The sequence below is a fragment of the Aedes aegypti genome, chromosome 3, assembly GCF_002204515.2.
Source record: "Aedes aegypti strain LVP_AGWG chromosome 3, AaegL5.0 Primary Assembly, whole genome shotgun sequence".
In the NCBI taxonomy this organism is placed as follows: Eukaryota; Metazoa; Arthropoda; class Insecta; order Diptera; family Culicidae; genus Aedes; species Aedes aegypti.
In genome coordinates this window covers 8,003,609-8,022,047 of record NC_035109.1, presented here as the reverse complement: position 1 = coordinate 8,022,047, position 18,439 = coordinate 8,003,609, and the positions used below count along the sequence as shown (strand labels likewise).

General features: G+C 37.3%; 1 protein-coding gene across 14 annotated transcripts in view; it reads right to left on the bottom strand.

The window, feature by feature from the left end:
- The window catches only part of LOC5571891 (uncharacterized protein CG43867), a 534,531-nt gene that overhangs the window by 64,697 nt on the left and 451,395 nt on the right, over nt 1-18,439 (bottom strand). The window contains exon 2 of one of the 14 annotated variants that reach the window (XM_021849055.1): nt 7,659-8,034. The exons of 12 other annotated variants lie outside the window; for them this stretch is intronic. The gene's annotated coding sequence lies outside the window, so the exon portion shown is untranslated. The remainder of the gene's footprint in view (nt 1-7,658; nt 8,035-18,439) is intronic. One more of the 14 variants, XM_021849054.1, reaches the window with a different exon arrangement.

Genomic DNA, 18,439 nt, shown 5'->3' with positions numbered 1-18,439 from the left:
GACTTTTACTGTGCGCCGTGTGTTGGTTGCTGTATCGCTCTCTCTCACGAGCAACTTGAAAATAGGGCACACAGTAAATGTCAAACGTTTTACAACATGCATAGGCTCATAGTCATCGTGGAAAAAAGTTTACGCTTTGAAAATAAAAGTTATGCTGTACATCGCCATATCGAACAGAGGGATTTCAAGCCGTGGTTCAAGCCGAAAGTTCTTGTGCCGTTCTTAAAGGAGCATCATGCGTATGGGAAGTACGTCTTCTGGCGCCGGACAAGGCATCTTCCCATAATGTCAAGAAATTGCTGGAGTATCTTGAGCAGAAAAAAGACCAACGTGCCCTAGTGCCGTTCCGTTGAGGATGTTTCGGCTCCCTCAGTGTCCTAGTGTACAAAAATTGTTGACCAAAAAGTTGATCACGAGGATCCGGAAGATGGAAGTTAGTGCCGTCCAGGGTTTATGGACAAAAGGTCGAAAGACAAAAGGTCGAAAGGATAAAAGGTCGAAAATGATTTGCATAGTGGGAAATTTTTCCTTCTTTGAAAAAAAGATGTTCGACCTTCTGTCCCTTCCTTTTTGTTCTTCGACTTTTTGTCCTTTCGACCTTTTGTCTTTCGATCTTTTGTCATAGATTCGCCGTCCAGTGCTCTTGTGAGAGCATCGCGACTAAGTTGCGTCGTACGACTGATCAGGGCACCTTCTCCAATATTCATTAACGTTTAATTGAAAAATAATTATTATGTTCTTAATAAAAAATACTGATTTGGTTAAAAAAAAAGTTTACTATGTGACTGAAAAAAATCAATTTTTTTAATGAAAACCCATTAGCTATGAATATCATATAAATGTGACGACGCAAAAAGATTTTAAAAGTCATCATACATAAGCATGACAAAAGGGAGAAGAGAGTGGTCGAAAATTACAAAAATTTAGAGTGACATATTTTATGGGCGACCATTAATTTGGCATCCTTTCTATAATACTTGTTTTGAAGGCAATCTTGTGCTGTCCGGAATATGAAGCAAAAGTAAGGTGTCTCCAGAATAAGAACCATGAAAAGGGCACATATTTCTAATTATTTAAGGTTATTCAAGTTGTGGAGTTCGAATATTTACACACCTTTGCATTCTTAATTTCTATGTCAAATTTCTGAAACATACGCTAAATTTAGCTAAAATAAAATTTCAAATATTTGTTCAAAGAATTGTGTTACAAATATTGGAAATTCAATGATTTTTAATGATGAACAGCACTCTCAGTCCTTAAATTTTCAGGACAGTATTTTTTTTTTAATATTGCTGATAAAATATTAGTTTGTAAAAAATGATACTTTTTAGGTCATAAAACTTTTTTTAGTTGATTTATATTTCCATCAAAAATGTAATAGGGTGATGTGCTATTATTCATCGTATTAAGCATTGATTAGTGAGAACTGCAATTTTCCCAGTATTGCAGTGAATGATGCTGATACAAACCGATGCCAAACAATTCTTTCTCAAAACGGCTTTAGCATTGTACAATAACATTTTGATAAATCTTGATCTCTTTTTGGAAATAATGCAAATAAAATGCATCTTACCGTATTCTTCATCCGTCGTATCGTTTTCAACTCCGTCGCAATCAGTTTCCAGATTCGTCTCACAACTTACGGTTCACTGTGATGTATTGAGTGGTTAAAACACAACATATCAACGCTATAATAAAATGTTTTACTAGAATATATAGATCTAGGGGCATCTCCCTCCATTCCTTCAGCATGATGGATTATACTAATTTCCTTTAAAATTAATTGTTCGTCATGAAAATTCAGCCCAAACATATGAACACAATTCCATTTGACCGCACAATTATGACATTTGCTCACAGTATAGCGAAAACAACTCAATCAAAGGAACCGTATTTTTACGTCGAGCGTCGCGCACACATTGATGCACACAACCTTTTTTTTCTGAGTACGACGGATTGAACTTTGTTTACATTCTCAATTATACGCGGCGGTTGGGGAAATTTCGTAAAATTTGGTGATTTATTGAAGTTTTACGGCGTGTGATTGGAATGAAATCCTTCAGTGAAGAAATACGAAGGTTTTCCATAGTGAGAATAAGTGCCCGGCGAAGTAAGTCACCCACGGGGGCGGGAAGAAGTTTGTGTTGGAAAGTGGTGTGGCTTAGTCGATCGCTAAGCATTTCTCTCAAATCGTGTTCGTCCATGCGAATTCGGTGAAAAAGTGCAAAGTGGATAATTGAACTGAAGTTTTTTACCGAAATACAGTAGTTTTATCGTATTTTTGGTGTACAATTGTACGAAACATAACAGGTTTCACAAAATTACACTTGGATAATGAATCTATGTTGCAGGTAAGTTTGAATATCCGCTGTAGTGGAACATTTAAAGTTTGATACGACGAATAATAGTGCTTACGACGAAGTAGAACAAAACCCTACGGTGAAATATAATATTTCAATGGTTTAAATATCGATATGACAACAACTAGTAACATAGTAGAAATGTTAGAAAAATCATAAACTCTGTAATTTAAATGTTCTTGGTGCATGTCAAAGACTTCGAAACGGTTAGACAAGTTTAAGAACCTATGGTATAAAATGATTAAATTCATATACAGCCAACTCTCACTAACTCATTATTGAAAGGACCATAGAGTTAGGGAGGTATCGCGTTATGCACCCCACAGACGCTCAGACGGTTTGACCAACATTGACTCCGCCCCCCAGGTTGATGCTCATGTTGGTGCTATGTTTTACCGTGTGTGATGCTGTTTGACGAACCAATTTGACAGTTTGTGAAACCAATTTGACGGTTGACGAATCGGTCGGCCAAAATCAAACGAGTTTGATTTTGCTCAAACCACCGGTGGGCGGAGCCAAATGTTCGACGAACCGATCGTACCGTCTGTAGGGATGTTGCACGAACACCGACGTCATCATGTCAAATTGAAGCTTCGACGTCCCATGAGCTGCCGATGCAGATGGGTCAAGTCAAAATGCGTGAATTTAACGCAGCGTCGGTGCCATAGTGATCTATGAAATGCACTCTCTTGAGTTGTTTCTATATATTTCACTATCGTTTCCAACTATCTCTGACCGTTTTCTTTAGCAAATTCACCAAGGGTTCTTTAATTATTCCTCAACCAATTTCTCCAGAAATATCTTCAGTGAATCCAGCAGCAGTTTCACCTGTGATTCAAAAAATCCATCCATGGATTGTACCTGGATTTGTACTACAGGGATCCATCAGGAATTTTACCAGATAATCCTCTTTTAATATCTTTAGGAATTCTTTCAAAACTGCTTCATGATTCGCCCAGGTGTTCTTCCAGAAATTTAATCAACATTTTGTCCAGTGATTTTACAAGAAATTCCTGTAAGAATTCCTTTATAAATTCCTTCCGAAAGTTCATCTGGAATTCCTCATGGGATTCTACCAGGAGTTCCTACAGGGATTCCATCAGTGATTCCTTTGAGAATCAGGAGTTCTTCTTCTTCTTGGCATTACGTCCTCACTGGGACAGAGCCTGCTTCTCAGTTTTCAACTGAGAGCTTTCTTTGCCAAAGTTGTCATTTTCGCATTCGTATATCGAGTGGCAGGTACGATTATACTCTATGCCCAGGGAAGCCAAGGAAATTTCCATTACGAAAAGATCCTGGACCGACCGGAAATTTAATCCATAAACCTTCAGCAAGGTTTTGCTTTGTAGTTGTGGACTTTGATTACTCGGCTAAGGAAGGCCTCTAGAATCAGGAGTTATTCTACGGAATTAAACTCGATTTCATCCAGGCATTCCATCAGGAGAACTTCTAAAGATTCAATCATAAATTTCACGAAGGTTTCATTCAGCAGTTTCTTCAGGGTTTTTATCAGGACTAGCTCTAGGGATTCCATCTGAAATTTCACCCGAAATTCTTCAAGAGATTAAATCAGATGTTCCTCGATCATCCCATCAATGTTTCTTCTAGAAATATCATGAGTTTCTCTAGGGATTCTATCAGGAGTTCTATCCGGAAACTTATCAAGAATTCTTCCAGGGATTTTATCAGGAGTCCCTTCAATGATTAGGAGTTCCTTCAAAAATATCTATAGATATGAGTTCTTCCAAGGATTCCATCAGGAGTTCCTATAGGGATACTATCTGGAATACCTCCTGAGTTCATATCAGGAGGTCACATAAGAATTCTATCAGGATTTTCTAGGGATATCATAACGAATTTCTCTAGGTATTCAATCAGGAGTTCCATCAGGAATTTTATCAAGAATTCCTCCAGGGATTTCATCAGGAGTTCCTGTAGTGATTCCATAGGGAATTCTTCAAGGGATTTCATCGAGAGTTCCTCCAATGATTTCATCTGGAGTTTCTGCAAGAATATCTTTAGGAGTCCGTACAAGGGTTTCATCAGGAATTCCTCCGGATTCCGTCAGGAATTCCTTCAGGAATCATTATTAAATTCTTCAGAAATTTTAACAGGAGTTCCCTTAGAGATTCCATCAGGAGTTCCTCTAGAGATTGTATTAGAAGTTTCTTCAAAGATTTCACCTGGATCCTCGAGGGATTACATCAGAAGTTTCTTCTAGGGATAACATCAGGATCTCTTCTGAGAATTACATCAGGTGTTCTTCTGGGGATTTCAAGAAGAGTTCCTTCAGGAATTTCATAAGCATTTTCTTTAGACATTCCACCTGGAATTCCTTCTGAGATTCTATCAAGAGTTTCTCTAGGGATTCCATCAGAAGTTCCCCTGAGTCTTTCAATAGGAGTTCCTAAGGATTTCCATCAGGAGTTCCTCTAGGGTTTTCATTAGGAGTTCCTTCAGAGATTCCACCTGGAATTTCTACAGGAATTCTATCGAGACTTTCTCTAATGATTCTATCAGGAATTACTCCAAGGAATACATCACAAGTTTTTCCAAGGATTCCATCTGAAGGAGTTCTTCAATAGATTTTATTGGGAATTTCTGCGGGGATTCCATCGGAAGTTCTTTCATAGATTCCATTAGAAAAACTTCTAAGACTTTATTATAAATCCTCAGAAAGAAATCCTTGGGAAGTATTCGTATAGATCCCTGGAGAAATCTGTTGAAAAATTGCTAGAAAGAATCGCTGAAGAAATTCCTGGTGGATTTTCTGATGTAACTCCTTGAGGAATTCGAGGAGGAGTCCAAGGAACAAGCCCTTAAAAAGTCCTAGTGAAGTCCTTGGGGGAATTTCTGGTGATGAATTTTTTTTTTGAGAAGTCCCTTGAGAAGTATCTGAAAGAATTCGTGATGCGATTCTTGGGTAACGTGTGATGGAATCCTTGGAACTAACTTCTAGAGAAATTTCTGAAGAAATCCTTGAAAAAATTGATATAACAATCTGGAGGAATTCTAGCAGTTAGCCCTACAGAAATTCCGTGGGATTTTTTTGGACAGATCTTTGAAGGAATCAGTGGTTGAAATCCACAATAATTTGTAGAGGAACCTCTAAAGGAATACTTAGAAAAATTCCACCTGAAGGTATGCCTGAAGAATGTTCCCCGGAGAAATTTCTGGTTGAATCTGTTGATAAATTTCTAAAGGAACTATTGATAAAATTCGTGGTAGAATCCCAGGAAGAGCTATTGGTAGAATCCTTAGTATAGCTTATGGATTCCTGGAAAAAACTTCAAAGCAGAATAACTAGAGGAAACGACTAAAAGTTCTGGACAGAATGTTTGAAAAAAAAAAATCCCTTGGTCATTCCCATATCAATGACTGCTCAGAATATTTCCCGAAAGAAACCCGTCATAATTTCTGAGTTTTGCCGGAATATTTCGTACGAATTATAACTGGAATTCCTCTTGAATATTTATTTCTTCCGGTACTTAAATATTGAAAGTTCTTCTCTTCCTTACTGCGATTATTGCCAGAAAATCGCGAAAAGATTCTCCCTCACAGCCACAGCATTCGAAAAAATAATAATCACATATTCACTAGACTCTCGGCATGTCTAAAAACATGCGAAGAAAATTTATGTTAATATATCAGAAAAAAAAAATATTGTTAATATATCAGAACGAGTGTTCTAGTGAGCTGCTAAGTGGTGCAACGCAAATGATTTGCAATGATAATCTCGATTTGTTTACATTTGTTACTTAGGACGTTTTGAAAAGTTACGCGAGAAATATCGTGTTGCTGCAACCAACCTTGACAGTCGGTCAAACGGTTGTATCAACATAAGTTGGTTTGACTAACTTGGGGGCGGAGTCAATGTTGCTCAAACCGTCTGAGCGACTGTGGGCTGCATTATAGAACACAAAACCAGTACAACCAGTGATGCATTTTGAACTGAACGCGAGCCAAATATGAACGGAGCCCGAGCCAAATTTGCACACGAACGCAGTAGATGATGAACTTCCGAGCAAGACCCAGCCGCAGCTCAAGAACGGCCCGTTCAGTTTGCAATTATGATTTGAGCACTCACGTGAGAAACGAATGCATTATTTGCTGTAAATTTTCATCATTAGAGAAATCATTGGCGTTTTGAATACCTAGAACATAACTTCGACATAGTGTAGTATCGTAATCAGTCGAAATTATTTCGGTTCAATTTTCGGCTCGCACCGGTTCATATTTTTGAACTGCACAATGTTCAATCTGCGTTCAAAAAATTGAACTGGAACGTGAACTGAACGCGTTCAAATGCATCACTGAGTACAACTGCGATTCAAGGGACCATCGAGTTAGCCATGAAAACCAAATTTTACTTGGTTCTCTAACTCGATATCGAGATACGGAATATCGAGTAATGGACAGTTGGATGCTCTTCAAAAAAAAAAAAAAATTAAGTGTCCGTAATATCAATCAAAAGGGTAAATAAAACCCGAATTTAGTATACTATACCATTCAATTCCACTAGAGTTTGTATTTTTTGTGTAGTCTTTAAAGACTAAAGACACTAAAGACGGCCTTACAGTTGAGGTCGAAAGAAGCGTATCTGTCAAAGGATACAAACTCTAGTGAAATTAAATGGTTTAGTACTAAATTCGGGTTTCATTTACTTCTAGTGTTATGACACTTCTCTCTTATTTATTCTTGCAAGCTGAGAAAATGCACAGTCCATCTTTTATTGCGTCACTATCTTTTACTGTGACGATGCGAAGGTGGAGAGTAAAGAAAATTTTCCCACGATTCAGCTTTCCTTCCTTCCTTCCGGATGGAAAGAAAACCCCTAAATATCTTATAAACCGTACTGAGCGAGAAACTTTCATCGGCTCCCCGGCTAAAATTAGGTTTCGCTAATTCCGAACCGGCGAAAAACCGGGAAGCATCGTGTCGATTCGACGAAACCGGGCAGAAAAGCCATTAAAAATTTTCAACTTTGGAAGGAACTTATGACCCCTTCCCCCTCCCCACCAAAAAAAACTGGAAAAGCTAGAAGCGGATGGTTTCCCGGGAAGTCCAACGACGCAAAGTTCGGAATAATTCGCCCTCGCGCCAGGCGAAAATCTATCTGTATCGCCAAGTTTATTTACGACGGTGCAGGGCGTTATTTATGACTGGGTCGACAAAACCCGGAAGATCTTCCCTTCCGTACATTATCCAAACACAATTAATTACCGTTCGTTCCCATGAGGTCGGTATGGATTCGGTGGGAGGGAAATTTTGTAGAATGAGAGCAATTTCGATACGTACACATCCTGCCGGTCGCGCTGAGTTCCGTTTCCAAGCGGCATCGTTGAGCAATCCAAGCAGGCGACACTAATGCGATGATTTCCTCCAATTTCACTCATTTTGTTAAGCACAGAGAACACTGCTTTCAGTCAAACCCCTTCACATCACCACGGTGCTCAGTAGGAATTAAATGCTGGTGATTTTTCTTCTTTTTTTTCTGATGATGTGACACGATTAATCACGAAGAGCTAAAGAATTGCACGTGTTAGTTGGGATGCATTTTTCTTCTCGGTGACACTGATGATGACGGCGCGGCGGTCCCCTTTTAACGGTGCACACGTTTTTCACAGCGAAGAGTCCCTCTTAATAAAAATGCATCGCGCGAGGAGGAATGCTTCTGGAATTTATTACAATTTTGTTGTTTCATTTTTTTCTCGCGACAATATCACATGCCGGGATGTAAAGTTGCACTGACGCACAGAGTCCAAAAGGGTCCTTTGCAAACGAAGCGTGGTTGGTGCGTTTTTTTGCAGTTAGGGTTGAAAGTATGCGCACAGACAAAAAGACGTGACACGGAAGATTTGAACCGCGAAGTTTGTTAAATTGAATTCCAACGTTTATGTTACGTCTGATTGTTTGTGACACAGTGTAAACTCAAATACACACACACAGCGTAGATAAACAGAGAAAGCGAGCGCCAGATAATGGAAAACATGGAAATCGCGTTTCAGGACGAAATTGCGAATTGGATTCGTGCCTTACGGTTGCCCTTTGGCGTCACAACAGGCACGATGTCGTCCCGATAGGTGCAGTTGAAGTGAATTTATGGTTGCAACACGTATCTACTAACTTACTTGTTTCGGGAATGGAAGTTTGAAAGTGTACCTAGTTGAGGGTGCATACAATGGCCATATGATTCGTAAATTGAATAAGGTTTGGTGCGAGCCACCTCTACTGCGACCTTTGCAAACTATATTAAAGTTGTTCTAAGCGAGCAAACGATAAACTGTTGCAATTTGATTACTATAGTTATTTGAATAGAAATTCTATTCACCCCAAAATAGAAATAAAATTCTACTTTTGGGGTGAATAGAATAATGAAAGCTATCAATTTCAAACTAATTGCAAGGTTCGGGGTCATTTGGCCGAATGCCATTTGGCCGAATGCCGTTTGGCCGCATGCCATTTGGCCGAAAGGGTCATTTGGCCAAATGCCGTTTGGCCGAAATAGGAAATAATAGTGAATTATAGTTAGCATATTATTGCAGTGAGTTTCGAAGCTGAATTTTAAAGAACTTATTCAGCTTATTTTTAAAGAAGGTTAATCATCATTAATATACACATAATGGCTCTTTGATGTTAGTTCAACAAAAAGTCAGTGCAGAAAGAAGAATATCCTTAATGTAAGCAAATATTCACTTCTATGGTAGCGGTAATAGCTGCCAGCAGAAGTTTTTGCAAAAAGGTTCACGAATTATTAATTCTGCTGCAGGACTGGATTGCTTCGATCCCTCGAATCGTGTTATGTAAATTATTTCATAATTCTAGTAACCGTAAATTTTGGCTTCTTTTTTTCATAACGAAGAAACTATGAGCTTTTTCCACGTAATTGTTCACCGAGTCAATCGGTTTACTGCTATACGCAAGCAATAGTGCAGAGCTCAGTTCACACGTTGCAGTCCTAATATTAGAGATGGGCAAAACAGTTCTTTTCAATGAACAGTTCCCGTTCGTTCCGTTCTCGAAAGCGAACTAGTTCTTTTGAACCGTTCTTTCGTTCTTTTGAAAAATCTTTTTCATTTTCGTCTAAAGAACAGTGTAATACGACTCATAAAAGATGTTTTTTTAGTCAAAGTCGGAATATTCATCTAAATTATGATTCTATTATTGATTATAAAATTTGTACTAGAGAAAATTGAACAAAATGCATCATTTTGAAACTAGTTTTGCTATTTTAGAGAAAACTTTTTGATTAACGGTTCAACCGAAAACTACCGCAGCTGACCTTACTGATTTTCACGGAAATATCATCAATCAACTTCAATGATATTCCGACAATCATGACTGTTGTTTGCAGTTGTTTTTTTGAATTATTTTTCTCTGCAAGCATATTATGATTAGATTGATTGAATCATCGACAGAATGCTTTTTAAGTCTCCAGTAGAACTACCGGCTACCGCAGACCGGAAAACTTTCCTAACAACCGCAGTATAAACGATTTATTGTTAAATGTATTATAAAATGAAAATATAAGTTCATTCATTAGGCTTTCCTTTGCGCGTTAAGCTTTGTCCATCCGTACTTAACCATCTTAGGGGCTGTCCCTTAATTACGTAAGACAATTTTAGCGGTTTTTCAACCCCCCCTCCCACCATGGTAAGATTTTTTGTATGAAAACCAAAAATAATTTGTATGGCGCGTAAAAAATCTTAATCAAGTGCTATGCAAACAATTTTTATATTAGGGGTCTATTTTGTAATTCGAGCAAATTCACGTGACTCATCTGAAGTCATTGTCGATCAAAGTAAGCATGTATATTTCAGATGTCATCCGTCGACTCCCATAGTAATCCAGTCACATAGAGTGACAACTGTCGATAAACTCGAGTGACAGAGCCAAGTCGAGCGAAATTTTTGGTCGACAGTGACTCCAGTCGAGTCGTTTTTGATCGACTCGACTTATAAAATAGGGCCCTTAGTATAACTACAAAGAACTGCCGATGATTTAAGGAAGGTAAAATTCTCAATTTAAATATAAGCAGAATTATTGCCAACAGTAACAAAACCAGTATAACTCTAAAGAATGGCCAATGCTTAAAAGAAGGAAAAACTTCTAATGAAATCATTAAAAAACTAGAACCCTATCATACCATTGATAGCCCCAGATGAAACAACCATGAGCTTAGAGTCTTGATGCAATGAGTGGAGTTCACAACTTCGTCCTAAAATAACGGGTTAGTTTTACCATCCTCTTGGAGCTCTTATATAGTGACAAACATGACGTCCCGTCACATCATTAGTGTCAATAAATTAGCTGATCAATTATTTGGCAACACCCAAGAATGTTACACATAAGTGTTGTTGTAATTTGATATTTTTTTGTTCGTAATTCGGCCAAACGGCATTCGGCCAAACGACCCGTTCAGCCAAATGACGTTCGACCAAATGGCATTCAGCCAAACGGCGTTCGGCCAAATGACCGGATACCGGAAAACTTGACTAGTACAGATTTTGGATTATTCAATATAGGCAATTGCCCAACCTTTATGTTATTATTATGTGGGTTAAGTATCGCAAAACTGATGTTCAGTGTTTTTTTGGTCTCGGCAATTCAAGCGCATATGCCGAACCTTAAGCAGTGTCATTGATGCCGGATAGGGGGCTGGTCCATTAGTTACAGATTCCTGTGAAATCTAAAGAGATTTCTGTTGGAATCTGGAGAGATTTTTTTTCGGAATCCTAATAGATTCCTGTCTCGATGATGATTTCTGTCAAAATTTACGAGAGCATCCTGTCAGAATTTGTTGAAGATTTATGTTGCCGCAATCCAGAGACGCGTCCACGTTTGAAATCATGGGTAGGACAAACGTTGGCAAATATTTCGTACACAGTGAAGCTAAGAATTTTTTTTTACCCTGTACTGGAAATTGAAGGTAACTATACCTGACGAGCTCAAATGAAAAAGGGTGTAAATGATATTTTTTCCGGTTTTGAGTTGAGTTGAGGAAATTTATACTGTTTCCAAGCGATTCAATGATATTTTCAGTTAAATTTCCGGTCAACAGAACCAAAATGAAATAATTCTTAGAATGCTGGCTTGTTTTTTTTTTTTTGACTATCATACAATTTGTGTAGAAGAAAAAATTGCTGAAAAAACTTCACAAAACTAAACCTGTTAGGTGCCAAGATATAAGAGCTTGGTTCTTCATAACATCGGAGCAGACATTTCTCTAAGGTTTATTTGAGAATTCCTCGTGACATTACGACAAGTATTACTGTATGTGATTTTTCATGATTTTCTCTAGGAATTTCATCAGAAACATATTCTAGTATTTACCCAAATATTCAGATATAATTTCTAAAAAAGTTCATTTAGTGATTAATTCCCAAGGAATTTCCCCTAGAGTTTTGTTAGGGATACCTCAAGAATTCAACCTAAATTTTCCCAAGGAAAATCACAGAAAGGAAATTCCTCTGAAGAATATTTCAGAAATTATCTGAATACCCCCTACAAATAATTTGAGAAACGTTTTAAGAAAGTCCTAACTCCTCCAAATATTCATCAATCGCTTTCTCGGGCATCCTCTAAAATTCTCGGTCGAAACGTGTTTTCAATCAATAACTTCTCTAGAAATTTCTAGGGATGTCGTTTAAAATTGTGTTTCAGGATTTATGAAAAGTTTAAACTACTGAAAATACCTTCAGCAATTGCTCCAGAGATTTCTACAGAAATTCTTGCAGCGACTCTTTGAGGAAACTTCTCAAGAAAGTCTTAATTTTTTTAGGGATGCTAGAGGAAGTTTTAGAAGATTTGCAAAGATAATCATAGAAAAAAAAAATCAATTGGATTCCGCAGGATTTTGTGAAGAAAACTCTCGAAAAACAATAGACAGAATCTCTATAGAATTTTTTTCAAGCTTTTCCTCGGGGAATCTGAGACGAAATTCTTGAAGAGTCTGTTGAATCCTTATAGTCTCTGGAGGTTTCTTTGAAGCTTGTACAATTTTGCATCAGGATTCAATGCAAGCAGAATAAGGCAAAAAGATGCTTCAGAGACTATTTTGGTTAAAAAAGATACTTAAGAGACCTTTCCTTAAAATAGAGACTTTTAAGAGCCTTAAAATAGCTACCAAGTCTCTAAAAATACCTACTAGGAGTCTTGTTTTTAGGATCATGAATTGGATCAACTTCAGCAAAACTATATCTTTCATATTTATAGCCTTTTGAAATCAATTTTATTAATCAAATTTGACAAAAGTGGACTAAACTGACCGAATGTTTTACCACGCAGAAACTCCAAAAAATTTGTATTTATATAAATTGCTTTGAAAAATCGTCAAGATGCCAAAGAGAAAAACTCCATGTGTTTTTCTAACGGTTAAAGAAGCTCCTTGTAGTAATTACTACAGTTAGTTTTCCAGGATATTTACTATAAATAATCTCAACCGTTCTTCTCACGAGCCAGAAATTTTAGGGGTCATGCACAAACCATGTCACGCTTTACCTTATCGCGTATTAAATCCTCCATAAAAACAAAAACGACGTTGATCCAGTTTGTATGTACACCCAAAATAAATCGGATGGCGGATTTCCCTCCTAGCGTATTAGGTGCTAAATCCACCTATTGATGGTAAGATTCGCCTCCTAAGCGTAGACGGGCAAACCCGTCAATTGAAATCGAGCACATTGGACTTGAAAATTCGGGCAATCTAAATGTTTACGCCCGACCCACACAATTGCACAACCAATCCGAAGCCGAATGATGGCATCGGAAACGCACACTTAGGCAAATGGTCACGCGGCAAATGGATGGTGGACATGTCAGAAGACTGGAATGAATATTGCAATATAAAACGCTTTATATATTGCTTTTGTCACTTCTCACATCAAGCCGTCAATAGGTGCGTGGAGTTAGTACTGGTTTGTGAATCGGGAGGTCCTTGGTTCGATTCTGAATAAGCGCAAGTATATATTTTGTTTTTATTTTTTGGTTCTTCAGGCAAATATATGAAATTCAACCCGATTTCTTGTGGCGAATTATCATAATAGATTCCGGTCCCTGTATTTAGATAATCATTTTGCTTGAGTGACTATCGAAATAAGGTACCGTGTGACAAATGGGTAAAGGAAATCGTATAGAGAGGGTTCTTAAAAAAAATAAAATGAATAAGATCTACTATATTTTTCAGATTGTTTCCTACTAAATCTATGCTATATTTAAATTTAATGTTTGTGCCAAAGTTCAAGGTAAATATTGAAAATTTTGGAAACTAGTGGGACAAGTGAAAATGTTGTCGTTTTAAATGACTGAACTGAAACTAAAAAAATAACAGTCAGATCTGTGATTTCAAATGGCCTCTTTTGTTAGTGTATGAATACACAAAAAATCACACATAAAAAATAAACATTTTGTTCTTTTTAAAACAATTTTCTTGAGTTAAGTTATTTATTTAGCAACAATGTTACTTTTATTAAAAGTAATAACATCATCGAAAATCAAACACCATTCTATTTTACCGATTTTCTACTACTCATTTTATATAAAGTTAAGTTATCTCTTTTCTAAATAATGTATTTATTGCCTTTATCGAGCGGATTTTACCCGGTCAAAAGTGTCAACATTCTTGTACCTACTGAATAAGTCATTATTTGAACTTAGTATCCAAACTCATGCGTCATCCGTTGAAGCCATTCAAAACATTACGATGTACATGTTTTTTTTTTTAATTTCTTTATTAGTATCATTCCAAACATTACATTCATTTCTTCTATCATCCTAATTTGGTAAAACAAATTTAAGATTTTATTAACATTTTGTTAACAAAATACTACATCTCCCTGGCTCATCTCACCCGAAAGGCTTTGGGGTTTTACATATTTCGACATGTTGAATCCAACAAAAATAGTCCGGTTGAAAACCCCGTGTAACACCATCGTGACCTTCCCTTGTTAGCTACCCCATATACCCGATTGCCCCAAGGCTCCGCCACAAGAAATTTGCCTTAGACACCAAAATATGAAAAACAAAAAAAATAAAATTAAAACCTGGATTTGAAACCTCAACCTTTGGATCCTTAAACATAAACCCACACCACACGCCTATCTTAGTTCCTCATGTGCGGAGTTCTCTACATCACACAAATGGAACCATCTTGTCACGGAGGACAACATGCAAGAGGAGCAAAATACAACACCCGTTGGACAGCCAAGTGCGAGAAGGGGTGAGATGATATGTTCTATAAATATATTTAAAGTACCAACGCGGTGCTGCAGAAATTTCTTACTTAACCAGAGTCAAAATCTATATGTTTGTATATCTATATTATCGGCAATGACTTATACATTTGCAGTGGAAATAGAATTTCATGCCGTGCGTGTTGGATTGGGTAATATATTAGGGAGAAACAAATAAACACACTTGACTATAACAGTCGGGCGCTTTATAAGCAGAATTTTATCGTTGACGTTTGCTGATTGATTTACTTTTCATTTTGGTCTCCTATTAGTCGCATGGTTGGGGACGGTATGAGACTCCTCGAAGTAGGAGACCCAGAGTTTGTGGTATTCGATTCATTTGACGATGTAATATTGTAATCAAACATCTAAGTGTGCATACAGCAAACTGGATTACCGTAATTCTTTCGCAATATTAGAAGTGGAACAATTATCACGACATGGATGTTTTATGTATCTTTTAACAATTACTTATCAAAATAGAGGCCGTTGATAAACCATGTGATCATTTAGCGGGGAGGGGGTATCTAGCCAAAGACCACGGTCCACCCATTTGTGTTTCAAAGAAAATTCCACCATCAACTAAACCTGAAAGGTTTCATTAGCAGTCGGATGGCTCAAATTTAAAAAAAAAGTTTTTAAATTCAATATTTCATATCTTCTTTACCAACAACGATTAGAAGACGATTAAGATTTCTATGGAAATTACTATGACCAAATTTGAAAAAAAAAAAAAATGATCCCCACATGTTAGTACTGTAATGTTAATACAAAATTATCTCTAAGTGAAAACTAATTCCTCAAACAATAATAAGGAACACTGCAGTAGAAACAAATCTTTTTTGAGCTAATTTGGTTAGGGATTTTTGCAGAAGTTTGTCACACTATAATCTCACATTTCGCTTAATAATAGCAAACCAATTCATAACTATCTCTTCTCGCATTTTTCAAATTTCTGTTTCATTCATGAACAAAAGAAACACATGATCATTGGGCGAGCGGGGGGTTATTCGTCAAAACCACACAAAAGCACGAGGGGGGAGGAGATGACTGAAAAGTCAGGAAAAATGTTCACGTGGTTGGACGACCCCTAAGAAAGATATGGGGATTGGAATTTCAAACTTTTTTAAATTTTAAACCGCTCTTATTAGCAGTCATTTACATTTACCGTTATATTTTTTTGTAAAGAAGATGCAATAGTACCTAACTGGAATTTACAGAAATTACAATAAGGTTTAATTATCGCACTCAACATTTTACACCAAAGCCAGATTTTCTATATTTTTGGAATTGATATACATAAATAATAATTCTCAAAAAACTTATGTGCACAACATGATCGCAAAATAATGGTGAACGCGTCACGAAATGATTTCTTATACCCTTAAGTGGATTTTTTGGTGTTGGTGTTCGTTCAGAGGTTTGCCAAGCCGCATAACTAAATAAAACTCGTGAAGATCTTTTCCAAACAATATTTTTTTCTACATCCCAGAAAATAGGGTGTCTTTGAGCTTGTTGTGATATACATATTTGAAAATAGTAAATAGGCAAAGAATGTTCGCAGTTAATAATAAAGGGAACGCTCGTAGAACATTCCGCCGTGGATCAAGCTCTGTCCCAGGAAAAGGAACACAGCGATGAAGTGTGCATTAACTTTCTTAGCTACGCCACTTTCAACGATTTTACCTTTCCCTCTTAATGAAACGGTCGGTACGGTTGTCCCCATTTCTTCACTTATAAAATTGAAAGATGTTCACTCACCATGTTATTCATTCGTGAATAATCTGATGGTCGTAAATCTTTCAATTGTCTTAAAACCCAAGTCTGCACAGTGGGCCTGGCCATTTTAATGTTTGTGTCATATTGTATACGATATGCTGCAAATATGAATGTCGACAAGAAATTATTGGAATCATTTCCAGGATGCTTTTCAATATTGGTTGTGCAAGCGCTTAGATAGATAGATACAGTGAGAGGCAAAATAAAGTGCCCACCTTACCAGTTTTCGAATTTCTCTCATTGATTTGGTTCAAATTAAAGTTAACACACCTAAATCTTTTGTGATATTTTATTTTTGATGTTCTTTTAAAGTTGCACTTACGAAATTTTGATAAAAAAAGAATTTTACTTAAAGAAAAAGAAAATCAATTTGTATTGAAAAAAAAGTAGTGACAAAAATAAGTGCCCACTTCCTTCTTGGCCCCAGAAAAGATGATTTAAGAAAAATAAAAAGCAATTTAATAGTTAATGTGTCCTCCTTTGGCCTTAAGGACTTGCTGGAGGCTCTTCGGCATGCTTTTCACCAGGTTTTGTAGGTGTTGTGGATCTAGTTCTTCCCAGGCGCGCTCCAAGGCTTCAAAATAATTATTTTTGTTGGTAACACCAGTTTTTTCAACCCTAGCATCGAGAATCGCCCACAAATTCTCGATGGGGTTGAGGTCTGGGCTTTGTGGAGGCCATTCCAGCGGTTTAATCCGACAAGACCGGAAGAAAGACTTGGTCTTCTTTCCAGTATGCTTCGGGTCGTTGTTCTAGAGAAATATGAATTTCTCTTCAAGGCCCGTCTGGATCAGCGAAACCTCCAGATTTTCCAGCAAGATGTTAATGTAGGAATCTGCCGTCATTATTCCGTCGATTTTCACGACGCTTCCTACTCCACTCCATGAAAAACACCCCCAGACCATCACATTTCATCACATCACACTTCCATGCGTCACCGTTCCTTGGATGTGGCGCTCCTGAAGCTCGAGCTGTCTAACCGAGAGCGGCGGGCTCGTGTGTGATGCAGAGCACCACATCCAAGGAACGGTGAAGCAAGGAGGAGGAAATGTGATGGTCTGGGGGTGTTTTTCATGGAGTGGAGTAGAAAACCTCGTGAAAATCGACGGAATAATGATGGCAGATTCCTACATTAACATCTTGCTGGAAAATCTGGAGGTTTCGCTGATCCAGACGGGCCTTGAAGAGAAATTCATATTTCTCTAGAACAACGACCCGAAGCATACTGGAAAGAAGACCAAGTCTTTTTTCCGGTCTTGTCGGATTAAACCGCTGGAATGGCCTCCACAAAGCCCAGACCTCAACCCCATCGAGAATTTGTGGGCGATTCTCGATGCCAGGGTTGAAAAAACTGGTGTTACCAACAAAAATAATTATTTTGAAGCCTTGGAGCGCGCCTGGGAAGAACTAGATCCACAACACCTACAAAACCTGGTGAAAAGCATGCCGAAGAGCCTCCAGCAAGTCCTTAAGGCCAAAGGAGGACACATTAACTATTAAATTGCTTTTTATTTTTCTTAAATCATCTTTTCTGGGGCCAAGAAGGAAGTGGGCACTTATTTTTGTCACTACTTTTTTTTTCAATACAAATTGATTTTCTTTTTCTTTAAGTAAAATTCTTTTTTTTATCAAAATTTCGTAAGTGCAACTTTAAAAGAACATCAAAAATAAAATATCACAAAAGATTTAGGTGTGTTAACTTTAATTTGAACCAAATCAATGAGAGAAATTCGAAAACTGGTAAGGTGGGCACTTTATTTTGCCTCTCACTGTAGATAGCTTTACAAAATTTTATCTTATGATCTTATATGAACAACAACCTATTTTTAGAAGAAGGCAAAATTTATTATTAAAACATTAGGTTATTGGTTTAGTTTTTCCTCGTTTCAGGAGAATCGTGGAAATGTTTCATTTATTTGTTTAAAAACTATGGATGGTTCGTCACTTCAAGTGTCGGCATAAGGCTTTGTTACTGTTTTATAAAACAAAATTGATCTACACGTACATATTCTTTTATTTATTTGGCGCAATTACTAAAAAATAACCTTTGGATAGTTCGACATTAAAATT